Source organism: Capra hircus, chromosome 9 (assembly GCF_001704415.2).
Source record: "Capra hircus breed San Clemente chromosome 9, ASM170441v1, whole genome shotgun sequence".
NCBI lineage: Eukaryota > Metazoa > Chordata > Mammalia > Artiodactyla > Bovidae > Capra > Capra hircus.
The window spans coordinates 9,518,218-9,546,086 of record NC_030816.1 but is presented as its reverse complement, the minus strand read 5'-3'; the positions used below and the strand labels follow the sequence as shown (position 1 = coordinate 9,546,086).

At 39.6% G+C, this 27,869-nt stretch overlaps 1 long non-coding RNA gene across 2 annotated transcripts in view; it reads left to right on the top strand.

Annotated features, from left to right (window-relative positions):
• Positions 315-27,869, top strand: part of LOC108636716 — a 74,248-nt gene continuing 46,693 nt past the window's right edge. For both annotated transcript variants that reach the window (XR_001918511.1, XR_001918512.1), the window contains exon 1: positions 315-519. This is a non-coding gene — a long non-coding RNA (uncharacterized LOC108636716). The remainder of the gene's footprint in view (positions 520-27,869) is intronic.

Here is a 27,869-nt window from a genome sequence, read left to right as displayed (position 1 = left end):
GTTAGATTATGTGAACATTGATAAAGGGAAAGCTCACTAAAATGGAGTCAGGAGGCCAGTGGGAGAAGCTCTCATGTCAATACGGATCCCAATATCTGTATTTGTCATCTCTGGCAGGATGTGGTAGTACTCTACCACCACTAGAAAGAGAGAGATTTTTCTTCTGCCTAGCAACATCTCAGCCAATGAGAGACTGTTACAACTCAGCCAGTGAAAAGTCACTATACTTCAAACTCCCGGTTTCCTCCAATGGACTTTTTGTTTGTAACCCAAGCAACTTCCCCTTCTCTATAAGAGAGTCCCCCCGGCTTGCTTTACCATACTTGCTTGTGGTTCACTGTAGTCGTGTGTCCTGAATTATGTTTGCTGCTCTCAAATAAACCCGTTTTGTTGGTAAAATAACTTGCTGTTTTAAGATTGCACTGAAGTCTCATAGAGCTCCAGAGAAGAACACTGACAACTCCAAGTGTGGCCTAGTCCACGGAGCTCATGCTGTCTCGCTGACCCTGAAATCTGAGGGTAAGTTTTTCTGCTGGATCCGAGCTCCGCCCTCTTTGCATTTTGAAGCTCTCCAGGCTGTACTGGGGATGTGTTTCAAGCTTTTGTCATTTACTTGTTAAAGCTTTGTGCTGTGAGTATTCACGCTGTGGGTGGCACTTTTGAAATCAAGCCCTTCCTACTGTAACTGTGTTGGTATTTTGGCCTGCAGCCTATTTAAGAATTACTCTTTGCTCTAGGGGGGAAAAAAAATCTGTGAAAATAGGATCCCAGTTGTCTGAATGTATTGAGCCCCACCCCACCAACCTTCATGGACCCCAGCCTATATTCATTTAAAATCCATGGTCTCCTCCTCATGTTTATTTGTGTAAAGGACTTAACCAAAAGCAACTCAGAACATCAGTGGCCATTGTTGGGAACTTTAGAACTCTCTAGACTTACCTTCCTTGAAATGTTAGATAGCCATGGCCCTGAAATCATCTGAACTGAACTGGACACATATTTTTGATTGGTATTTTGAGGCTTCCAAATATTATCAGCAGTCTGAAAATTGCCTGCACAATACAATAATTAATTGCAGAAAATTCTCTGCACAATATAATAATTAAATTAATTGAGGCAAACAAGCTATTAAAAACTAGTGAGTGCAGTGCTTAGTCGCTTGCAGTCGTGTCGGACTCCAAATAAACCCCAAATTACTTAGGTTCCTGGACTAGGCCAAATTGTGAGTTACAGTTAGTTTTCTAAAGTAATCAAGGACTCCAGCAGGTTTGCTGAAGAATTTAACAGAGTTATTCAAACCTATCAGCCTGGGTTCTCAGATTTGTATCAATCCACATGCTTGCTGGTGAGGGTCAAGCCAAACATTGGATGAAACTAGCCTAGAGGGAACATCCTGGAAGGGATTAGAAGATCAAACCCCTAACTTGGCAAGAGGCTACAGCACTCCCTGAAAACATCCACCAAGAAATGACAATAGCCTTCCCTAAGCCAATTGATGGGAACAGAATTCAGGTTTCACACAAAAATCTGATGACCCAGTCCATGACTATTGTAATTGACCTCAGAATATTTTTAAAGACAATCTGGTCTTCCTTGAGATGTTAAGTCCACTGGGGTAGCCTCTAACTGTATGTTTATTAATCAGAACCTTTCTCTTTTAGTTGAAAGGACCAGGATGGAATGGGAAACTATGTCCATTCCAGATTTAGTTAATTTAGCAAATTAGCATGTTCAAACTCTAGATGAGTCACCAAAAAAGATTGCTAAATTTCTTAATCTTCAACTCTGGCAAATGAAGTTCCCTAAACAAAACCAAAACCTTGCAGTTTCTGCTGTTATTGCAAAGAGCCAGGAGATTGGGGGAAAATGTTTGTTACAAATGTAAACCTTTCTGGCATCTTCAGCCTTCTAACCAGCCTTTCCATTTTTCTCCCAATTCCAAGTGATGGACCTCTGAGCAACAGCAGATACTTTTCCGATTTCTCCTCAATCAGCTCAGAGAAACAAGTCTCCAGATGGGGAATGAGATCTCTCTATCTTAATGGACACTGGAGCCACACCCTTGGTACTCAATCCCACTGCTATAAAGCAGCCCCTGCCTTGAAGTACTAAAACTGTTCAAATTGAGGGGAATCTGTAGTGAACCTCAAGAGGTCCTTATCCCTGAGCCGATTCTCTTTTGTTTAGGCTCTTTGAGAGATGCACACCCTTTCTCCTAAGCTCCTCTGCCCCTATCCACTTATTAGGCTGAAATTTCGGAAAAGTATCTGACCAGGATTTATTTCTTCTAAAAAGGGAAAATAATTTCTAGAATTTGACAGAAGCCATCAAATTAGCCAACTAAGTGAAGTAAGCGACCCTTCAACATCTTTTTCTCTGCCTTTAACAGTACAGGAGCTGGTTCTGGAGAAACCAATAATTTTTCTCTATTGAAGCAGTTTATGGGCAAATCTCTGGTAATGGAAAAATTCACAGTGCATCTCCCACAAAAGATTCAAACAGATCTCCTCAAAATCTCTTCTCAGAATTAATCAATACCCTATAAGTAAAGAGCCACTAGTGATAAAAGAACCCACCTGCCAATACAGGAGACAGGTTCAATCCCTGTGTCAGGAAGATGCCCTGGAGGAGGGCGTGGCAACCCACTCCAGTATTCTTGCCTGGAGAATCCCATGGACAGAGAAGTCTGGCATAAATAATACTCTTATTTACCTATGAGACAACCCAGGGGCCAAGGATGTAGGTTTGTTCAGAACCCCTGAGCAATAAATAACACCATTATCCCTTGACACCCTGTTGTTCTATCCATTCCCACTGGGAGCAGGTTTTCACTATAATTGATGGGTGTATTAATAACGTATTCTTTATTGTTCTGGGCTTCCCTGGTGCCTCAGATGGTAAAGAATCTGCCTGCAGTGTGGGACACCTGGGTTCCATCCCTGGGTTAGGAAGATCCCCTGGTGAGGGCATGGCAACCCACTCCAGTATTCTTGCCTGGAGAATTCCATGGACAGAGGAACCTGGCGGGGTATAGTCCATGGGGTTGCAAAGAGTTGGACACAACTGAGCGACACTTTAATGTTCTAGCTGGTGAGGCAAGTCAGTATCTTTCTGCCTTTACTTGGAAAGGGTAACATGACACCTGGACAAGCATGCTCCAGGATTTCACAGAAAGTCTTTTTTATTTTTCACAAATCTTAAAAGCTGATAGTTTTCTGCAGGTTCTTAGTTATATGGACAATTTACAATATGTAGATGATCTCCTTCCCAAATCTCCACACCAGATGATAGTATCCACTTATTAAAATGTATGGCCTTGAAGGGACATAAAATCTCCAAAGAAAAGCTGCAGTCTGCTCACACTCAGGATCAGTATTTATAGCACCTGATTTCAGAACAAGGGCTGCTATTTGGTTCCTCATTGGCTTCCTGGCCTTTTGAACTTCCACAAACCTAAACCTAAGCACCAATTCCAAAGTTTTCTCCAGCTAGCTAGTTACTGTTGAACCTGGATTCCAAATTTCTCCCTTATGGTTCATCCACCATATGCTTTATTAAAAACCTAGCAAACCTGATCCCATTAATTCGGGAGGTCAAGATGACACAGCTTCTGAATGCTTACTGAAAAGCTTATTGAGATCACTTGCCCTTGGACATTCTCATTATCAGCTTCCCTTTTCCCTTACATATGTGAAAAGGAAAGGAATGCCCGTAGAATGCTCACCCCCAAACAGGGGGACTGTCAGTGACCCATAAGGATATTATGGCCAACATCTTTCAACTCCTTGTAATAATTTACAGAAGATTCCTCTAACCAATGCAGATTTCCATGGTTTACAGGTGGTTCTTATTTAAAGAAAGAAAATGGTAAATAGAGTGCTCTATAAGCTATTGCAACTCCTTTGACATCACTGAGGCCTTTACCTATAGCTACTTTGGCCCAATTGGCTTCACTACACATGCTTTCTCATGCTTAGAATTTAGCCAAGGGCAAAGCCACAAACATTTATACCAATACTGTAGTCAGTGTGTCCTTGGAGCAGCCCATGACTTTGGGATGCTATGAAAACAATGAGGTTAAGTTTCCCTTGCATCCAGAATTAATTAGTTGCCATACCTTGCCAAAAGCCTTGGCTATTATTGAGATCCCTGGACAAGTCAAGCTTGACTCCCTAGAGGCAAAAAGGAAACCACTGTGCTGATATTTATGCCCAAAATGCCGCTTTCAAAGGAATAACCAGATCTCTGTTGTGGTCCTAAAGGACACTGGTTTGATTAAAAAAAAAAAAAAACAAACTCTGGTTCAGGTTAAATAACAGACTGATCCTATGAGAAATTTTAAGATTCCCATTCCTTATGATTGTACATGCATTAAACTAGTGGTCCACTGACAAAATGATGGCATTCATGAAGAAATATTGTTGGGGGAATTCTAATAAAGCCACAAAGAGTGCTTTCCTCTCTTGTCCTCCCTGTCCAAAATACAATCCGGGGAAACCTCGCTGCACTGCTCCTGGGTATCTTGGAATGCCAAGTGGGCCATGCAAGGTTTGGCAAATGGATTTCATACTGCCCCTACCTCATGGATATAAATGTTTTAGTCATGGTACGTATGTTTTCTCCCTGGACCAACGCTTTCCCTTGTAGACAGGCTACTGCTGCTTCTGTGGCTAAATTTTGTTAGAAAAGATGATCCCCACCTGGGGGACTCTTGAATTTCACAGGGTTAAAGAACCCACTTTACTGGCCAGGTATTTGGACAGGTCTGCTTTGAGTCAGTTTTTACTGTGTCTTCACTATTCTAAGATACAGACAGACTTAATTTTTTATTTTATTGAAGTATTGTTGATTTACAGTTTGGTTAATTTCTGCTGTACTTAACCATCCTTAATCATCAGGGTTGGTGTAATGTCCTAACATTTGCATTTTTCTAATAATTAGCCCAGGGAACTATACTCAGTGTTTTGTAATAACCTATAAAGGAAAGGAACCTGAAAATATATACATATATAAATATATACATACACATGTATATATATGTGTGTATATATAACTGAACCACTTTTCTGTACATCTCAAATTAACACAACATTGTAAATCAACTATACTTTGATCTTTAAAAAAATTGTTTTAAAGACCCAACTAGCAAAATTTAGAGAGACTATCCAGATACCCTGGCCAAAAGCATTGCTCAGATCCACTCCTTTTGAAACTTATAAACTCTTTTCTTTTGAGATGGTCCAAGGGATACCCAATGCAATTGGCTTCTGACTCCTTTGATCCACCGTTGATAAGAGAAGATATACTTCAGTATTGCACAGGCCTAACTGCTTGTGTTAAGAATAACTCTGTTTCAGTAGAGTAATCTTTTCATACTGTGCTCTCAGGAAATGAAGACCTTAAGCATCACACCTTGCAGGTCGGATTTTCCGTTTATTGGAAAAGATGGGCTCCAGAAGGGCTCTCTTCAACCTCACTGGAAAGGCCGCTATCACGTACTGCTAACTAACCATCTGGATTCTTACCTGAATTCATATTCTCTGACTTTGCAACCTATAAGCTATAACACAAGAAAACAGTTCCAAACAGTTTAAGGTAACTATCGTTTAATTACTTCACGCTTATTCCTACAATGCCTCGTCCCAAAAAATGTTTTTCATTCCTTCAGTTTTTAGTGTGTTCTTATTATATTCACTATTCTAAGGTACAGACTTTATTTATTTTATTGAAGTATTGTTGATTTACAATTTTGTGTTAATTTCTGCTGTACAGCAAAGTGACTCGTTACACATATATACATTCTTTTTTATGTTTTTTTATTATGGTTTATCACAGGATATTGAATATAGTATCTGATGCTATATTGTTCTTCCATTTTATATATAATAGTTTGCATCTGCTAATCCAGAACTCCCAGTTAACCCCCGCCTCACTCCCCTACTCCTTGGCAGCCGTAAGTTTACCGTGTGGTGTTTCTGTTTCGTAGGCAAGTTCATTTGTGTCATATTTTAGAGTCCACATAAAATGATATCATATGGTATTTGTCTTTCTGACTTCACTAAGTATGATCATCTGTAGGTCCATCCTTGTTGCTGCAAATGCCATTATTTCATTCTTTTTATGACCGAGTAGTATTCCATTGCATCTGTGTACTACAGCTTCCTTATCGATTCACCCATGGACGGATGTTTAGGTTGCTCCCTTGTCTTGGCTATTGTAAACAGTGCTGCAGTGACTATTGGGTCCAGGTATCCTTTCAAATTGAAGTCTTCTCTGGATATATGCCCAGGAGTGGAATTACAGGATCTGGGCTTCCCTGGTGGTTCAGACATAAAGAACGTGCCTGCAGTGTAGGAGACCCAGATTTGAACCCTGTGTTGGGAAGAGCCCCGAGAGAAGGGAATGGCTACCCACTCCAATATTCTTGCCTGGAGAACTCCACGGACAGAGGAGCCTGGTGGGCTACAGTCCACAGGGTAACAAAGAGTTGTACACAGCTGAGCGACTAACACTTTCACACTGCTTCATGGTAACTCTCTTTTTTCGTTTTTAAAGGAACCACCGTATTATTCTCCATAGTTCTGTATCAGTTAACACTCCCACCAGTAGTATAAGTAGTCGCCACACACTTTCCAGCATTTGTTAGTTGTAGACTTTTTGATGGTAGCCATTCTGACCAATGTGAGGTGATGCCTCATTATAGTTTTGATTTGGACTTCCCTAATACTTAGCAGGCTTGAGCATCTTTTCATGTGCCTTTTGGCCTCCATATATGTTCTTTGGAGAAATGTCTATTTAGGTCTTCTGCCATTTTTCAGTTGGGTGGTTCTTTTTGTTGTTGCTACTGAGCTGCATGAGCTGTTTGTATATTTTGGAAATTAAACCCTGTCAGTCACATCATTTGCAAATATTTTCTCCCAGTCCATAGGTTGCATTTTTGTTCATGATTTCCTTTGCTGTACGAAAGCTTGAAGTTTGATTAGGTCCCATTAGTTTATTTTTGCCTTTATGCCTTGGGAGACTGACTTAAGAAAATATTGGTACAATTTATGTTAGAGAATGTTTTGCCTGTATTCTCTTCTAAGAGTTTTAGGGTTCCATATAAATTTTAGGATTATTCTAGTTCTGTGAAAAACTGGCATGGGTAGTTTGATAGAGATTGCATTAAATCTGTAGATTGCTTTGGGAAGTATGGCCATTTCAATAGTACTCTTCAATCTAAGAGCATGAGGTTTTTAATTTCTTTGAATTGTCTTCAGTTTCCTTTATTGAAGTTTTACAGTTCTCAGCATGTAAGTCTTTCACCTCCTTGGTCAGATTTATTCTCAAGTATATTTTGATGTGATTTTAAAAGGGATTTTTTTAAATTTCATTTATAATATTTGTTAGTGTAAAGAAACTCAGTCGTTTGTTAATCTTGTAGTTTGCTGCCTTGCTGAATTCATTTGTTAGCTCAAGTAATTTTTGTATGGAGTATTTATGGTTTTCTATATATACTATATAATCTGGAAGTAATGACAATTTTACCTCATCCCTTCCAATTTGGATACCTTTTATTTCTTGTCTGATTACTATGGCTAGAATTTCCAATACTATGTTAAACAATAGTGGTCATTCTTGTCTTGTTTCAGATTTTAGTGGGAAGGCTTTGAGCATTTCATCATTGAGTATTATGTTGGCTGTGGGTTTGTCATAAATAGCTTTGATATATATTACCCTTCTACCCACTTGGGTAAGAGGTTTCATCATGAATAGACGTTGAATTTTATCAAATGATTTTTCGGCATCTATTGAGATGATCATGTAGTTTTTGTCTTTTATGAATGTGGTCTGGCACATTGATTTTGCATCTGCTGAACCATCCTTGTGACTGTGGGGTGAATAGGATACAGACTTGAGATGAAAGGTGTCTGAGACAGTTCCCTTTTACCCTTCCTTATTACTCACCCACAGTAGGTTTCCAGTCTGTACACCTGCTCTTTGATGAGGGACATGACCTTCAGGAAAGATCCTTCCTGGCATTGAGAGATGAAAAAGCCACTGAATGCTAGTTAAAACAGACTCTCGATCAGTAATGCTTTCAGAGAAAGGTCTTGGTCAAAAAGGAGAAATGTGAAAATTAATCAAGGCAAATCTCACTAAAACAGAAATGAGAGATCAGAAGGGGGAGCTCTCATGCATATACTACACAGCCCCACTACAGATCCTAACAGAGAGCTGTACTTTACACCTCTGGCAGGAAGTGACACTACTTTATTATCACTGGGAGGAGGAAGGAAACTTTTCTCCTGGCAACAGCTCAGCCAATGAAAAAAAAAAAACCACTGTCCTTTAAACTCACAGTTTCCTTCAGTGGACTTTTTGTTTATAACTTTCCCTTCTCTTCTATAGAAGAGTTTCCTGTCTTTTCTTTGCTGGATTTGCATGTGGTTTGCCATAGTTGTGTATCCCAAATTACAGTTGTTTGCTGCTGCTGAATAAATCTGTTTTTCTGGTAAAATAGCCTGCGGTATAATTGTTTTAGTTTGTTTCTTACTCTCACACAAATTATATTCAATAAACTAAAATTTGTCTTAGGTTCAGCTTACATATGTTAAAATTTCACTCACTCGTAACAGTGTAAGTGATTGCCTTGCTGAGTCAGATAATTTTCTAATATTGGAAGAGTCTTTGCTCAGCTCTTTGTGCTATTCTCAGTGTAAGAACTGCAAACAACAACATGCTTTTAGTTTAATCTGCATTACTATAAACATTATCCTAATCACTGTTTTAAGTCTAAATAGGAGGTGGGCCAGTTTCTATCAGGGACCAGAGAATGAATATTTCACACTTTGTAGGCTTCACCGTCTCTTTCCAAATGGTCCATCTCTTCCACTGTAGTGTGGAAGTGGCCATAGACAATACATAAGTGAATGGACAATGCTGTATTCCAATAAAACTTTATTTATAAAGATGCATGATAAGCAGGCTCTAGTTTTCCTAACTCTGGTCTGGACACTCAAGAAGACAACAAATCATTGGCCCTGCTGCTTGCCGGCTTCCCTTGTGTTAATATTCTCACCATTGGCTACTTCAGGTTACCACCATGCAGTCACTGAAAGTACAATCAGAGTTACACAGAAGCATGCTATTTATAGCATTCTGCACATATAGACTAGGGGGACATAAACAACCTCAACAGCACAGATAATAATGGAATATAATAAAATAATCAAAAGTGGTGGATTTTTAGTACTTAATACCTGTTTTTAATATCATTAATTTTAGCTAAATTTTTGTTAATGACTCTAATTAAAAACTGGCACCTTTGGTGGATTCATGGCAATGTATGGCAAAACCAATACAGTATTGTAAAGTAAAATAAAGTAAAAATAAAAATTAAAAAATAAATTAAAAAGAGGGGAAATAAAAAAAATAAAAATAAATAAATAAAACTTCAGGTTAAAATACAAAAAAAAAAAAAAAAAAAAAAAAACTGGCTCACGAAACACCTAAAAATTGAACAACCGGATCTCACAAACCAGTGTCAGCCAGCTGATTCCAGACTCCAGTCTTCGGCCAGTCCCCTCCAAGAAGTAATAACCAATCCATTTCCTGCTCTTTGTACCCTTTGAAGCTTTAAGAAAATGTTGTCTTCTGAAAGAAGTCAGAAACCTGGTCTCTGGGTATGTATCCTACTCCCCCACAAGCTAACTTCTATAAAAGTGCCTCCTCTTCCAGTTATTATTTATACATCTGCCCCTCAGGTAATTACATTTCTGACCAGACTCGCACTGTCTTAGAACTTACAGAACCAAACCATTTCTCATGTGTTTATATTGTGAGTCACATCCAGTCAGAAAGAATTCCCGTACACTTGAGAAGTTTCTAAAATTACAGCTTTGCGCAGTCCGGAAACCAGTAACTTAGGGTAGAACGTGAGAAGGACGGAAGGTGGATGTGCAAGCAGAATCAGTTGATCTGTATTTTCACTCAGCGCCAGCCTTCACAATGGAATCTTGAACAACTACCGACTTCACTTCAGTCTCCGTTTCCTCCTTTTTCCAAACCAAGGGTGGTAATAATGCTTCGTACTCTTACAGTTTATGAGGGCAGATATTGCTAACGTGATTTGAGAACACTGGCTAAGGGTGTGTCGGAAATGTCGGTCATCATTTATCACCTGGACATGACTGTGAGGCACTGAAGACTGTAATTCCATAAACGTGAATAAACATTTTAAGCTCTGAAAAACGTGCTTAGGTTGTTAGGGCAAATGGAAACCACCAGCTTTGGAACTTGCTTTTTTCATCTTCATTTCCTTCAGCGTGCCTTCCCCTTCTTCCTGCGTCCTAAGTAACTGAGAGGTAATGGTTTAATATATTCATTTACCTTTATGTACCCTTTGGATCTGGAATAGAAGGTTCGCGGCACCAAAGTCACCATTTCCACGTCCCTCCTTTTCTCTGTTCTTCCTTTCCTACTCCATACATCCCGTCCTTTTATCGCCTTTCTTCCTTCTCTCACTTTTTCTTTTTTCTTACTTGCCAGAGTACATGTAAACTCAAACATTCCAACCTATTACCCTTAAATCTGTTTGCGGCATTAAGTTACATAAAGATGTATGTGCTGCTCCTTCAATAAGAGGCAGCCTAGATTTGAATGGTCATTGAATCCGTGTTTATTAAGCCATTATATTACATCATCCTTTTTCTGTTTTCCAAGTTACTTCCAGGTTCTGCTTTTCACTTTGCTGTGTGTGCATATGCCAAAACACAACCATCTAACAAAATAAGCAGAAACACAGGATTTAGGTACTAGAGTTCATTCTAGTAAAGCATGACCCTTGCATGATAACTCTTCACAATACATTTCATGTATTTCATCAAACCCAGTTGGGTTCACGCTTTGGTCTCATGAGAATGCCAACCGACCCATGGACTTTCCAGAGTCCAACCTGTCTCCCTGTTATGAAGACCAGTATGAAAATCTGTACACTTAATATCTTTGATTGAATCTTTCTTTCCTGGCATTCTATATAAAAGTAAATTTTCAAAACCCCATCAAGTTGGGAAATATATTTCTCTTTTTTCAGTGGAACATCAGATTTATACTGGGCTTCCCGTGGCTCAGATGGTAAAGAATCGCTTGCAATACAGGAGACGCAAGAGATGCATCTTTGGAGTAGGAAATGGCAACCTGCTCCAGTGTTCTTGCCTGGAAAATCCCATGGACAGAGGATCCTGGCAGGCTACAGTTCATGCAGTTGCAAAAGAGTTGGACATGACTTTGCAATTAAACAACAGCATTCTGTTGAGGAGGGTAGTTGTGAAAAGGCTATCTAGCTCTGGGTTTTCTGTGTCCCTTGTATGTGTATGGATGGGAAAGAGAAAATGCTTGCTTTTATATCAGCTATGATTAGCTACAAGTAATTGTAGTGAGCTTTGCTGAAATTCCTCATCCTAATGATCCAAACAGAAATTACAGAGCTTCAGGTTTCCGAGGTGACTCACAGAGTCTAGCAATCCATCTTGGAAGTCTTCGCAGGCCTATTTTGGGCTGGTCTCCACACATGGCAAGGCTGAAGAATCCCAGGTGTTCAGGCTGAGAGCAAAGTGAGAGAGTGAGGATTGCCCTGCAGAGCAAGAACATGCTCATTAAAGCAGGTTTCTGGTGGGAGGTGGGTCACCTGGCAGTCTGCATTTCTTCTTGAGTTGACCCCTTTCCTTGTTAGAGAGGGGGTCTGAGGTCCAAATGCATCTAGGTTTAATGAGTTGCAGTTCACTGGGGACCCAGAGAGGGCAAAGAAGTGCCTCCTTGGTGAACCAAGAAGAGTATACTATTTATTTCATGGATACTGTACTGCTTAAAAAATGTAAAATTTTTTCTTCTGTGAGATCTTTCTCCTCCTCGGAAGTCTGAAATGGCTTATGTGAATATAGAAGACCTACAGCTAACAGGCTTATCAAGTTAGTTGGATTGATGATTCTCCATTATAAAACACTAAACTCTTTAAAATGATAAGATCAGAAGGCATTCATCTCTCTATCTCAAATGAGGATAGAATAAACTTAGAGAAATTCTTCTCTGCAGATGTTGGTTTGCTAATTAGGAGAAAAGATCTTTGAATAATAGATGAGGGAATCAGGCCACACCATACTGATTGTTTTAATCTGACAAATACTTGTTAACAGCAAGAATACTTTGTCTTGCAGGACATATTCTAATGAAACAGTGAATAAATGTGCATCATGGTGCAATCAAAAGTGAGAAGTTGTATGTAATAAAATTGAATAGCAAAATGGAAATTTATATATGGCCAAGGCTAGGATTTTATATAAAATATAAAGGATGTGATGTCTGTATAAGAATATGCATGATGACTACAGCAGTGTCAAAGCCCTCAAGAAACATCAAATGTGTATCAGAAGCTGAGCTGAGCATTAACTTGGCATTAAGTACCATGAAAAAAAAGATTTTTTTTTCCTTTGCTATATTTTGAAAGACGTTTCCATTATTTAAAAGTATGAGTTCTTTTCTGTCAGTAATTTAGAAATAAATATGAATGCAATTAAAGTATATGAAAACCTTTCCTACTATTAGCATGAAAATTCAACTGCAAAGGAAAACTCTATGCTTTCTGAATCAATATGCTAAATATCTTTATAGAATCAATTAGGTTGCTGCTGCTGCTGTTCAGTTGCTAAGTCATATCCAACTCTGTGACCCTATGGACTGAAGCATGCCAGGCTTCCCTGTCCTTCACTATCTCCCGGTGTTTGCTCAAGTTCAGGACCACTGAGTCAGTGATGCTATGCTATCTAACCATATCGTCCTCAGCAGCTTCCTTCTCCTCCTGTCTTCAATCTTTCTCAGCATACAGGGTCTTCTCCAGTGAGTCGGTTCTTCACATCAGGCAGCTAGAGTATTGGAGCTTCAGCCCAGCTTCAATCCTCCCAATGAATATCCAGTATTGATTTCCTTTAGGATTGACTGGTTTGATCTCTCAAGAGTCTTTTCCAACACCACAATTTAAAAGCATCAATTCTTTGGTGCTCAGCTTTCTTTATAGTCCAACTCTGACATCTGTACATGACTAATGGAAACCATAGCTTTGACTATACAGACTTTTGTCAGCAAATTGATGTCTCTGTTTTTTAATATGCTGTCTAGGTTTGTCACAGTTTTCCTTCCAAGGAGCAAGTATCTTTTAATTTCGTGGCTGCAGTCACCTATCCACAGTGATTTTGGAGCCCAAGAAAATAAAATCTGTCAATGCCTCCACTTTTCTGTTTGCCATGAAGTGATGGAACTGGATGCCATAATCTTAGTATTTTGAATATTGAGTTTCAAGGCAGTTTTTCCATTCCTTCCACTTTCATCAAGAGGCTCTTCAGTTCTTCTTCACTTTCTACCATTAAGTGGTATCATGTGCACACATGAAGTTGTTGACCTTTCTCCTGGCACTCTTCATTCCAGCATATGATTCATCCAGTCCAGTGTTTCACATGATACACTCTGCATATAGGTTATACAGTGTAAAATTACATAATTTATTATATAAATTTGCTTTATCCTATTTGAATAAAAGTTCTAAATCTTTGGAATTTTAATATGAATACTCCCCATTTTTTATGGATTCTGTAACTCTAGTCAATTCACTCAATTGGCTTTGCTTTGACTTCCCCACTGAAAAATGTGGATTGTGAGATAATTCTACCTCCTTATCATACTACACAGGATTCAGTTAAACTGAGCACAAGTAAAATTATTATATGATGTAATAAACGTATAATAAAGGTATTAATAGTGTTAAAATGTTCAATTATCATGACTGAAATTGCACAATTTTCTAATTAGATGAAATACATGATCCAGATCATCACTGGGCATATCTGGTTGGCTGGGGAGGAAACTGATTCAACAAGTACCATTTATTGTCTACTGTGTGCCAAGAATTTTGTATGAACTATTTCATTTGAATAGTTCACATTTCATATGAATGTTGTTGACACTTTGAGGTAAATACCACTATAAAGGTTTACTTGATAAATGAGAAAATCAGGACTCATGAAAGTCACTTGCTTTCAATAGGAGGTGAGAAAGACCAGGATTTGAACCCTGTCCTCTTTGATTCCATAGTCTAAGTTCTTCCTCACACTTTGTGACTGCCTCTCCAGATTAGGTTCCCTGATCCCAAACTCTGCAATACTGCACAAAGCCTGACATCAGTCCACATGGAATGCTGCAGTTGTTTGTCAGTACAACACTTCTGAGATCTTTCTTTCTTTCTTTCCAAAATTCAAATCGAAATGCATGCCCTTTGTCATCTGAATGAAAATAAGCATAGGAGAATCTGTCCCCTGTGAGCTAGTAGGCGGGAAATAGGGAAACATTAGGTCTTCTGCTTTGTTAACTGTGTGGGTTTGATAAGAAGATGATGCATTTTCTTTAGAGATGATCAAATATTTCTCATCTATTCATGAAAGCTTCAAATAGAACAGTTAAGCCAGTATTCATTTGCCACTGCCAGGAAAAAAAAATGTAACCATGCATTATTTGGAAGTTTCTTTTTCAGCTTTGGAATTGTAATAAATATCTTTTCACCACTTCCAAACAGGAAAATGCTATGATGGTCCAGGAAAATGACAGCAGATGCATAAGTATTATGAATAATCGGTGTGGAATTAAGTAACATAAATAAGTTAGCCACTGACTTCATGTACTCACTTAGTATGCATTTTATCTGAACAAGTATTTAAACTTTGGCAATTTTCCAAAACAATTATTTTAAAAGGTAATATGTAAATTAGTTTAAATTTTAGAAAAAGGGAAACAAATATACTCTAAATATTGGGGGAAATAATATACAATGATTATTTTTTAATAGTGATTTCTTGAGGATGTACATCTGCTTATTAAACAGAAAAAATTTTAAAACATTTATGTAGTATAAATTGCTATGGCTTTCAGCTCAGAAAAGAAAGTTTTCCAAAACCATATTTAATTGTTTGAACCTCCTAGAATAGGCTGGGCTTCCCAGGTGGCACTAGAGATAAAGAACCCAGCTGCCAACACGGGAGACTTAAGGATTCAATCCCTGGGTCAGGAAGATCATATCGAGGAGGGTACGGCAACCCACTCTTGTATTCTTGCCTGGAGAATCCCATGGGCAGAGGAGCTTGGCAGGCTGCAGTCCATGGGGTTGCAAAGAGTTGGACATGACTGAAGTGACTTAGTGTGGCACAGCATAGCACATAACAGGTTAGCTTAGTTTTGTTTTTCTGAATATGCATGTTTTTCTTGATGATAAATATTATAAACAGTAAGTATCACAGTGAGTTCAGTTCACTTTTTGAAGTGTTAGAAGGGTCCAAAATGAAGAACAACTAAACACCAGGGAGGAATCCAATTATTCAGAAACAACTACCTATGTAAAAGCTTCATCCAAATGAGGATTTTTGTACAATGTCAATGAGCCCCTTTTACTAAACATAGACGTTTACCATTGCTAATAACACTTTATCCCCAGGCGGTACAATTTTCCCAATGCTAAGCAGCAAGACAAAAATGCACAACAATTATTCCTCCTAGGAAAAAAAATCCTGCTGCGTTCAATTTATATTATCAGTTTCCAAAAACACTGGAACATAAAAAATACACCACATAAACATTCACTCTGCATAAAACTAATCCTCAGAACTGTTTTCCAGCCTGCCAGATGTTTTCCTCCTTTATTATAAATTAACAGTAGTGATATATCAAGGATACAGAGGAATTCACAAATGCGTTAACACTCTTGCTGCCTTGTGTGTAGGCATCTTATTCATTTGCAATAAATACATATATATACACAGACATAAATCTATATACACACACACACATATACACATTAAAATTTATACTTGGTATCTTCTAACCGAAAAGCTGCTCTAAAAGATACAGAAGTTGTATTTCCATTAAGCTAATTTGTGTTATTCTATTCCACCTCATCCTGTTAACTGACAGGCAAAGAAGATGAAAAGATTCTCTCGTGTGCTTTCATGAGAAAATGCCACTGTGAATGTGTTAATGTTACAATAATCCTATCATACTCCAGTTCTTTTTAAGTGACTCCGGAGAAGTAATCCAAGATCAAGAGAAGAGTTGATAGAGTCTAGAAGCACAAGCTGGAACTATCCAGGCAGGGAATGTCACTGCACCAGTGTGGCCTGGTGGTTCAGAGCAGCAGAGTTAGAGGGGAAACACGCTCACATGCACAGACATCACTGCACACGCGTACACGGAATACATCAGCAAGCAGAGTAGTGTTGTCTGGAACTTCTTTATCGGATAGCATGCTGTTCACATCAAATTGTGGCTGAATCAGATCTGCTCAGAAAAGCAGAAAGAAATGTCTTTCCAGGAACAGCTCCAGTGTCTGAAGCCTGTTGTAGTTCTGGTTATCAGATCAGTGAAGTTTCTCTTTCCAGTCCTACCAAGAGCATGGGATCCTTAAACCTTTGCAGCCTATTATTGCTTCCCAAAATCAGGCTAGTAATGGTCCCAGGCTATCACTTTGGTTTTACACAGCATCTCCAAATGCTTTAGAGTCACCTGGGTGATAACTGTACTGTGGGCTGCTATTAGCAGTATTAAAAGCTCAATCAGTGTAGAGAGGACAGGTCAGAATCATACTCAATACAGTCATGATCTTTTGATCAACACTATAAATCAGTTCAGTTCAGTTGCTCAGTCGTGTCCGACTCTGTGATCCCATGAACCGCAGCACTCCAGGCCTCCCTGTCTGTCACCAACTCCCAGAGTCCATCCAAACCTATGTCCATCAAGTTGGTGAAGCCATCCAACCATCTCATCCTCTGTCCATTCTCCTCCTGCCCCCAATCCCTCCCAGCATCAGGGTCTTTTCAAATGAGTCAACTCTCCACATGAGGTGGCCAACGTACCGGAGTTTCAGCTTCAGCATCAGTCCTTCCAATGAACACCCAGGACTGAGCTCCTCTAGGATGGACTGGTTGGAGATCCTCGCAGTCCAAGGTACTCTCAAGCGTCTTTTCCAACACCACCATTCAAAAGCATCAATTCTTTGGCACTCAGCTTTCATTATAGTCCAACTCTCACATCCATACATGACCACTGGGAAAAAGGAAAGATACAAGCACCTGAATCCAGAGTTCCAAAGAATAGCAAGAAGAGATGAGAAAGCTTTCCTCAGTGATCAATGCAAAGAAATAGAGGAAAACAACAGAATGGGAAAGACTAGAGATCTCTTCAAGAAAATTAGAGATACCAAGGGAATATTTCATGCAAAGATGGGTTCAATAAAGGGCAGAAATGGTATGGACCAAACAGAAGCAGAAGATATTAAGAAGAGGTGGCAAGAATACACAGAAGAACTGTACAAAAAAGATCTTCATGACCAAGATAATGACGATGGTGTGATGACTCACCTAGAGCCAGACATCCTGGAATGTGAAGTCACCTGGGCCTTAGAAAGCATCACTACAAACAAAGCTAGTGGAGGAGATGGAATTCCAGTAGAGCTGTTTCAAATCCTGAAAGATGATGCTGTGAAAGTGCTGCACTCAATATGCCAGCAAATTTGGAAAACTCAGCAGTGGCCACAGGACTGGAAAAGGTCAGTTTTCATTCCAATCCCAAAGAAAGGCAATTGCAAAGATGCTCAAACTACCGCACAATTGCACTCATCTCACACGCTGGTAAAATAATGCTCAAAATTCTCCAAGCCAGGCTTCAGCAATACGTGAACCGTGAACTTCCAGTTGTCCAAGCTGGTTTTAGAAAAGGCAGAGGAACCAGAGATCAAATTGTCAACATCTGCTGGATCATGGAAAAAGCAAGAGAGTTCCAGAAAAACATCTATTTTTGTTTTATTGACTATGCCAAAGCCTTTGACTGTGTGGGTCACAAGAAACTGTGGAAAATTCTGAAAGAGATGGGAATACCAGACCACCTGACCTGCCTCTTGAGAAACCCATATGCAGGTCAGGAAGCAACAGTTAGAACTGGACATGGAACAACAGACTGGCTCCAAATAGGAAAGGGAGTACGTCAAGGCTGTATATTGTCACCCTGCTTATTTAACTTATATGCAGAGTACATCATGAGAAACACTGGGCTGGAAAGAAGCACAAGCTGGAATCAAGATTGCCTGGAGAAATATCAATCACCTCAGATATGCAGATGACACCACCCTTATGGCAGAAAGTGAAGAGGAACTAAAAAGTCTCTTGATGAAAGTGAAAGAGAGTGAAAAAGTTGGCTTAAAGCTCAACATTCAGAAAACGAAGATCATGGCACCTGGTCCCATCACTTCATGGCAAATAGATGGGGAAATAGTGTCAGACTATTTTTTTGGGCTCCAAAATCACTGCTGACGGGGACTGCAGCCATGAAATTAAAAGACACTCCTTGGAAGGAAAGTTGTGACCAACCTAGATGGCACATCTAGAGACATTACTTTGCCAACAAAGGTCCATCTAGTCAAGGCTTTGGTTTTTCCAGTGGTCATGTATGGATGTGAGAGTTGGACTGTGAAGAAGGCTGAGCACAGAAGAATTGATGCTTTTGAAGTGTGGTGTTGGAGAAGACTCTTGAGAGTCCCTTGGACTGCAAGGAGATCCAACCAGTCCATTCTGAAGGAGATCAGCCCTGGGATTTCTTTGGAGGGAATGATGCTAAAGCTGAAACTCCAGTACTTTGGCCACCTCATGCGAAGAGTTGACTCATTGGAAAAGACTCTGCTGCTGGGAGGGATTGGGGGCAGGAGGAGAAGGGGACAACAGAGGATGAGATGGCTGGATGGCATCATAGATTCGATGGACGTGAGTTTGAGTGAACTCCAGGAGTTGGTGATGGACAAGGGAGGCCTGGCGTGCTGTGATTCATGGGGTCGCAAAGAGTCGGACATGACTGAGCGACTGAACTGAACTGACTAGATGGACCTTTGTTGGCAAAGTAATGTCTCTGCATTTTAATATGCTGTCTAGTTTGGTCATAACTTCTTCCAAGAGTAAGCGTCTTTTAATTTCATTCCTGCAGTCACCATCTGCAGTGATTTTGGAGCCCAGAAAAATAAAGTCAGCCACTGTTTCCACTGTTTCCCATCTATTTGCTATGAAGTGATGGGACCAGATGCCATGATCTTAGTTTTCTGAATGTTGAGCTTTAAGCCAACTTTTTCACTCTCCTCTTTCACTGAAAGATAAATTGATGTACAATTACATCTAGGGCAAAACTGCTTATCTTCTCAATGAGAGAAGTGAAAACTTGTGACAATAATCATAATTTCAACATCACTAATTGCCTTCTGTTTACTCTGCTTCCTCTAGGAGGTTTCGATGCTACCTTAATTATCACTGTTGGTTTATGCGTATTAATTAATGGTTTAAGTTTTGTACTTTTATCCTGAGGCAGTTTTATAAAGGGAAATATTGTTAACAAACCAAAATGTTAGCCTGTAATTCTTCATCTTAGCCAGCTGCACAGGTGTAATGGAGCACTTGGCTTGTTTTCCATTCCCCCTCTGGCAGGCTGAGAATACTCGTTATGAAGCCTAGTTAGGATCAGCAGAGCATCTTAATGGATGTCAGTGATAAAGTTCTCTGGCTAAGACCATCCCTTCATGTTTGGATAATACTGGTCACCAAAAGCTTGCTTGGGACTTCCCATGATAGAAGGCTATATACCCTGAAGGGGACAGGGAGGTGCAAGGCTCTGTTCTAGAGCAGAGGCCACAATGAAAGTTTAGCTTAGGTGAGATGCTATTTTGGAAAATGTCTGCTACAGAGTAGACACTTACTGAATGCTCAGCTTAGGTTTAGCTTAGGTTAAATCACTTTGATGTGGGGAGAAGGGAAGGAGGATGGGAGGGAGAGAGCTTGGGTTAAAAATGCTGTGCACTAGAAAACAAACACACTTAGGGGAAAGGAGGGGGATAAATTAGTAGCTTGGGATTAATAGATATACACTGCTATATAGAAAATAAACAATAAGGTCCTACTGCACAGCACAGGAAACTATATATAGTACCAACCTATACTAGAAAAGAATCTGAAAAGAACGGGTGTGTGTGTGCGTGTGTGTGTGTGTGTGTGAGTGACTGAATCATTTTGCTGTACACCAAAAACCCAGCATTGTAAAGCAACTATAGTTGAATAAAAAAAAGTGATATCCCATGAGCCTATCAATCAAAGACCATCACTGACAGTATTTTAGATATTTTTCTATGCATTTTTGTTTATAGTTATCAATTACACAAAATCTGTATAGTTTTGTATCATGGCATCCAGTCCCATCGCTTCATGGCAAATAGAAGGGGAAACAATGGAAACAGCGACAGACTTTATATTCTTGGCCTCCAACATCACTGCAGCTGGTTACAGCAGCCATGAAATTAAAAAGCTATCACCAACCTAGACGGCATGTTAAAAAGCAGAGACATTACTTTGCCAATAAAGGTCCGTATAGTCAAAGCTATAGTTTTTTCAGTAGTCAGGTATGCACGTGAGAGTTGGACCATAGAGGTAGCTGAGCGCCAAAGAACTGAGGCATTTGAACTGTGGTGTTGGAGAAGACTCGTAAGAGTCCCTTGGACTGCAAGGAGATCCAACCAGTCCATCCTAAAGGAAATCAATCCTGAATACTCTTTGGAAGGACTGATGCTGAAGCTCTAATACTTTGGCCACCTGATGAGTCAGTTCAGTTCAGTCGCTCAGTCATGTCCGACTCTTTGCGACCCCATGAATCGCAGCACGCCAGGCCTCCCTGTCCATCACCCACTCCCGGAGTTCACTCAGACTTGCGTCCATCAAGTCAGTGATGCCATCCAGCCATCTCATCCACTGTCGTCCCCTTCTTCTCCTGCCCCCAATCCCTCCCAGCATCAAAATCTTTTCCAATGAGTCAACTCTTTGCATGAAGTGGTCAAAGTACTGGAATTTCAGCTTTAGCATCAGTCCTTCTAAAGAAATCCCAGGGTTGATCTCCTTCAGAATGGACTAGTTGGATCTCCTTGCAGTCCAAGGGACTCTCAAGAGTCTTCTCCAACACCACAGTTCAAAAGCATCAATTCTTCGGCGTAGAGCTAAATATTTAGAAAAGACCCTGATGCTGGAAAGATTGAAGACAGGAGAAGAAGGGGACAACAGAGGACAAGATGGTTGGACGGCATCACTGACTCCATGGACATGAGTTTGGGCAAACTCTGGAAGATGGTGAAGGACAGGGATGCCTGGCGTGCTGCAGTCCACGGGGTCACAAAGAGTTGGACATGACTGAGCGACTAAATGACAAAATCCTGTTTTTTGCTGACTTCCCAGGAGACTGAGTGGTGAAGAAACTACCTGCCAATACAGGGGACACAGGTTTGATCCCTGGATCAGGAAGATCCCTGGAGGAGGAAATGGCAACGTATTCCAGGATTCTTGCCTGGAGAATCCCATGGACAGAGGAGCCTGGTGGGCTACACTGCATGGGGTCTCAGAGAGTCAGACACACCTGAATGTACACACACACACACACACACACACACACACACACACACACACACACACACACATACATCCTGATTTTCCCTCTACTTTCATGTAAAAAAATTTTCAAATGCTGTGACTAAAGTATTACTAAATGTTCTGTTATTTAATGAGCAGGCAGTTGTGTATCAGATGCCATACATCTTGGGTCACAGTAAGTCTTCAGCTGAGAGGATGATTGTATCATGGCATTTCTACTTTTTTTCTTGGATGTTTCCTCCTCCTTCTCATTTTTATTTAGGGACGTTTTCCTCCCATAGAAACGGAGATCTTTACACTAGTGAGGGAAACAATAACAACTTGGAAATGTCAAGGGAAACGAAATTCTCCTTTAGCTCAGTAACTGACTTATCAGAGTCTGGCATTCTTGTAGCTTATAATAAAGGCATCACTTCCAGTTAAGATTTGTGGTGTTCATCGCTGACCTCAGATTTGATCTTTGAAAAACACGACATACGACAAATGAACTTTGACAGAAATATATTTAGTGACTAGTTTGCTGACATACACAGGTAAGAGAGAGAAAACTGCCAGTTTTCACACACACACAAGCTAATTTGCATCTGGCTCTCCACCCTCAGGAGCCGTCTGTAGGGCTTAGTTCTGAGCAGCAGGAGGAGTCCAGGGCGCACCCAGCATCCATGCCTGTGGACCAGGCACTATCTGGAGCCAACACTATGGGCCAGAAGAGTCTGTACCTTCCTTCTTAAAATGCTCTGTTTGCAGCCAGTGAGATAAATATTTACTTCCCGTAACCTTTACTTGTGTAAGATGATTTTACTCAAGGGATGGGGAAAAAAATCAGCTTTCCAGAAATAGAAGGTCTTTCTATAAAATGTCCTGAGTTAAATATTAAAAAAACTCTATATAATTATATCTCATCTGTTATTAGTTACAGGATTCTGTTTAGTCAGTAAATCATGTCCGATTCTGAGACCCCATGGACTATAGACCACCAGGCTCCTCTGTTCATGGGATTTCCCAGGCAAGAATACTAGAGTGAGTTGCCATTTCCTTCTCCAGGGGATCTTCCCAACCCTGGGATTGAACCAGAGTCTCCTAAGTTGGCAGAGGATTCTTTGCTGCTGAGCCACCATGGAAGCCCATAGTTAGAGTCTTAGCTCTGGCTAAATTCCTTCCTTTCCTGCTTCATGAGTATTTATGAAAAACCATTTAACAAGCCTGAATACCTGCAAAATGGTATCAAATACAAATCCAGTATTCGAAAGACAGGAGCTGGCACGTAGCTCTAAACAGAGCCTTAATTACTTGCTTAGAGTAATTAATGAAAATGACTGCACTTAAACATATTCAAAGATTTGGAAACCACTCATTCCAAGTGTCCTTCCACACACAAATCCAAAATATGAATTGTATTTGACGTCTGAGGTCTGCAGCCTAGACCAGTTTTAACCCATTGTGGAAGAACGCCAGGGCCGTCGAGTGATTAAGGGCACAAAAGAAAAAATACTTCAGCAAATGTAACTGAGTAAAAATTTCATGCATTTTTGCAGTTCCAAGTAGCTGAGTATTAAATGATGGCCTTCTTGATCAGAGCATTTCATGACCAATTTACATGTGATTAAACGATCTGTCAGATGGTTTGCAGAATACATTTTTCTGGTTTGGTAACAGGAGCAACTCTTCTTTCTGTTCCTCTAAAACCAAGGTATTCAAAATGTAACTGGTGGACCAGCAGCCCTGACATTGAGCTAGTGAGAAATGCAGGATCTCAGCTGCACTCCAGACCTTCTGAACCAGCCGCTCTCTAGGTAACTTACTCACTGTGGTGTGAGAAGCACCGAGCTAAAACAAGTGCATATCTTACGAAGGAGAGATGGGCTCTTTCATTTTCAGAACTAATTATTAAAATTAAGTCAAAAATTTTTTTTTATTCTAAATTTTTAACTTTTACATATTTAAGTCAACTCAATGAGTAAAACATTAGCATGACTTTAATTTTTTTCTAGAAATTCTCTCATACAATTGGTGATTTGTTAAAATGGTCCCAAACAATGTGTAAGTAAATCATGTTATAGAATAAGAGGATAATGCTTGATTCAAGAAAAAATTATCAATGACAGATCTAACAGCTAGTTTTGTCTACTGTAATATTTTTTTAATGGACCAAGTTTATTATTTTGCCCTTATTTATCAAATACTTTGTGCCTTGTATGCGACATTTTCAGAATTTATGAAAACAGCATTACGCTGTAAATTATCCAGAAAAATTCTAAAAAGGCTTTGTTCAGATCAAGACTAACCTCTACTGGATTGTGGCTGTCTTTCTAGAAATCCAAAAAAAGTTGAGGTTTTCTCAGTCTTTACTAAGGAAGAGCAATTGCTCTGTTTACTCTTGACATAATCTGCCTTCACTTTCTGAAATAAACTGAAACTCCTAATGAATAATATGCATGTTTCCTGAAGAACATATTATCTAAATAATAATTTAGAGCTATGATATAACATTTTACTGCCAAATCATGAGGTCAGATTTAATTGGTTCACTTACATAAGCCAATTACATATTTTCTCCTTAAGTTTAAATATTGTAATACATCATCTTCAATCCTTTAAAAATAAATTCATTTCAGGGAAAAAAAAACGTAAAGGGCAAATAGTGTGGTATAAGGGTAAAGTAACTTAGCTTGATTAAATTGCTTCAGCTCTTCGTAAGATGTACATTGAAACAGAATGAGCATCTCTGATAAGAGTTCTTCTCATCTGCAAACTGTCCATAAAAATCACATCTTTTCATTTTATAGATGCTTAAATGAGCATCAGTTAATTAAAGGGAAACTACCTTATGCAATTAAAATTGTTAATCAGTTATGCAAAATTAACCAACAGTGGTATAAAAATGCATAAAAGTCTGTCCCTCTTTTTAACTCTGTAAGTGATATGTTCCTGATGACAGGACGGAGAAAACGCAAAAGGAGAAAAGGGTAACCATGAGAAAGTGTTTATGTGTGTGTGTGTGTGATTTTCTTCCCAAAAATAAGCACAGTTTTGATTACAGTTCTTTCTACTCAAAAACTTTCAACTGCTTGCTGTCTAAGTTCTCAACTCTAATGGCTAAAATTCTTCCATGATTTTGTCCCAAACTATGTTAACAGTTGAAGGTGAAAGTGTCAGTCGCTCAGTCAGACTCTGTGTGACCCCATAGACTGTAGCCCCCCAGGCTCCTCTGTCCATGGGATTCTCCAGGCAAGAATACTGGAGTGGGTTGCCATTCCCTTCTCCAGGGGATCTCCTGACCCAGGGATTGAACCCATTTCACACACTGATGGCAGATGCTTTACCATCTGAGTTATCTCCCACTAATCGCCATCTTTTCTTCTTGCTCCAGTGAAACCAAACCACTTGTTGTTTGCCTTATATAACCTGAGTTTTTCCTTTCCATGCTTTTGTTCACACTGTTTCTATTGACTAGACTATTCTCTCTCTAACACCATTTCACCGTACCCCACCCCCTATCATAACCCCAGATTGGGAAAATCCTACTCTTTGTTGAGATGCTTAGAGCTTCCTATAACAGAGTACTCAACTAACTGCTGTAAACAATACAGACCTTTACCATATACATAGCAAGAAGTTCTGAGATAGAAAAGAGCCATGTGCTTGCTTTCAGTCTACTTTGCTATCTTTAGCATGTTGGCCACTGTTTTGAGGCTTGTTTCCTTATAGTCACAAGAGAGTTGCCACTGCTCCAAGCATCCCTTTCTATGTCAACAGAGAGAAACTGAGAAATTCCTCTGTACTTAGCAAACATCTGCTAAGGTGCTAATTGAAAAGAATCATTTGTGCTCATTCTCTAGCTTCAAAGAAGGCAAAAAATGTAAGCATCTACAGTAGTACTTTTAGCCTCAAAAATGGGAGATGCTCTGTACTATCCAGGAGGAGGATGGGACAGATGGGACTGGTGAACAACAATTGCCTCTAGTCCTCCGAAGTCCAGATCTAATAACTCTGACACCATGAAGCCCTCTCCAAGTCATCCACTAAGTTACCTCTCCTTTGGTTTTACACAACACTGTGTAGCTTTTATATTCACATTTTACTTTGTATTATCTGTACGCTTGCCTCATTTCCACTGTGAGAATGCATCAATCCTATCTTGTTCATCTTTTATTCCCATATCCTCTGGCATAGTCCTTGACCCTTAGAAAGTGTTAAATAAATACTTCCTGAAGACCTCACTAATTTGAACCACAGTTAGATGAGTCACTAGCTACAGGGGGAAATAAAAAAAGACCTATCATAACCTCCTCCAGGGGAAAAAACACACACACACCACTTAGAGCTTTTACCACATTTGTAATTAATAGAAATGTTGCTTTTCAATAAGCCAAGTACAGAAGTAACAGAAACAAAATTAAAAATAGAGAGAGGCTGACCTTATTCTCTCTACCAACAAAATAAAAACAAGCAGAAAAACATCCTGTGCTGTTTTCTCAAGAATGGCCCACTAGCTTCTGGATGAAGGAGACTCCCAAGGATTCATCCTAAAGAGATCCCAGACTCAACCAATTTAGACCAAGAGGATCAGGGCTGCCTACCAGGGACAGAGGAGCAATGAGCTAAGAGTATCCTGAGGGTTTCATAGAGCATGGCTTCCATATCACTGCTGGACTTGAAATCTAGGAACTTGTAAGAGAGAGAAATTTACTTCTACTGAGTTTTTTGCCACTCACAACTAAACCTAATCCAAATGAAAGCATCCACTCTACCCTGGAGACTATGGTACTGTGAGAGCCTTTGGAGCTGGTCAGGGCATCTAGAAGTCATTGCCAGCAGGAAAGTCCTCTTGAGTTAAGCCTCAACCCAGCTTGGAACTCAGCTCAACTTGAAGACGATCCAACACTAGTTCTATCCAGTCAAGTACCATCAACTCTCTGCACTCAGTTCTCTTGGCAAAACATTGGTTGCCTATTGAGTTTCTCAAGCAAAACAAAGGACACTAACTAGGATTGTCATCCTAATCAAAATTGCTGATTGTGTTTATTTAAATGCCATTTCTTCTGCCACAAAGTCACAGACCTGAATCAGACCTTCCCAATGGAAAAGCAGCTTACCTCCATCCAAGAGGTAGATGAGACACATGGAAAAACCTGACTTAGTGGTTCCTTGCTTTTTATTTATATTGCTGTATCTTTTACTAAAGATTATCAAACTAACACTGTGGCAACTCGCACAAGCAAAAGAGTCAACTGAACAGGAAGAAAAGTCAGTCTAAAAGTGCATTTTGTATTTTATTCTAAAGATCAGTTTAACTGAAAAGTTGTTTCTTTGGACCGATAGAGTCAGTTAAAACAAGAAGCAGCTGGTTTGTACATGAAGATGCAGGTAGCTTGAAAAATATCCCTTCACAGCACATGTCAGGGTTTATGTAAACAGCAGAGGAATCTCTGAAGCTGGGCCTTGCTGAGGACAGTGGGATTAATACCCTGGCAGACACACAAGAAGGGCAGGAATGCTTGTTCTCAGTTTCTCCACCCAGAGGGCATCTGTCCAGCCAAGATTAAGCTGAAAAGACATGACAGATTATTCTAAATTCTAACAGGGGGTGTTTCACAACCAATCTAATTCAAATGATAAACATAGACCTCAGATCATATAATTAAGGTAAAGACATTCAAGAGAAGGCTTGAATTGTCTGATTTATCTAACTGGTCTTATCATACTGTGTTGTTATGTTAGTCACTCAGTCGTGTCCAATTCTTTGTGACTCTATGGACTGGAGGCCACGAGGCTCCTCTGTCCATAGGATTCTCCAGGCGAGAATACTGGAGTGGTTTGTGATGCCCTATTATACTGATATTCAAAACCAAGTTTCACTTGGTGGAAAACAGTTCCCCAAAATGGGTGCAGCCAGTCGCATAAAACTGATCATTTAAAGCCACAAAGGAAATCTATGAACCCATTTGGTACTGAAAGTAAAATAGTAATACTACCTTTCTTAAAGAAAGTACTGGGTTTTTGTTTTTTGTTTTTAAACTATTGTGATTCTCTTTCCATTTGAGATTTGCAAACTGAATTCTCATGTTACTGTCTTCCATATACAATATCTTATTCAGGGCCTTATATTTACCATTTCTTTGCACACATTACATACTACTGAAATGCAGTGACTGTGTATTTATCCTTTAACTTTAGAAAATGAAAACCTAAGGACTTTGAACCTGAAATTATTTTGGTGACTTATATACATAATCCTCTATACCATACTCCTTAAAGAGAAACCTGTTTTATATAGTCTTAATTTCTCTAAGAATGTATAGCACTGTGGTTATCACGGTATGTGTGGGAAGCAATACAGCACTTTGGTTAAGAGAC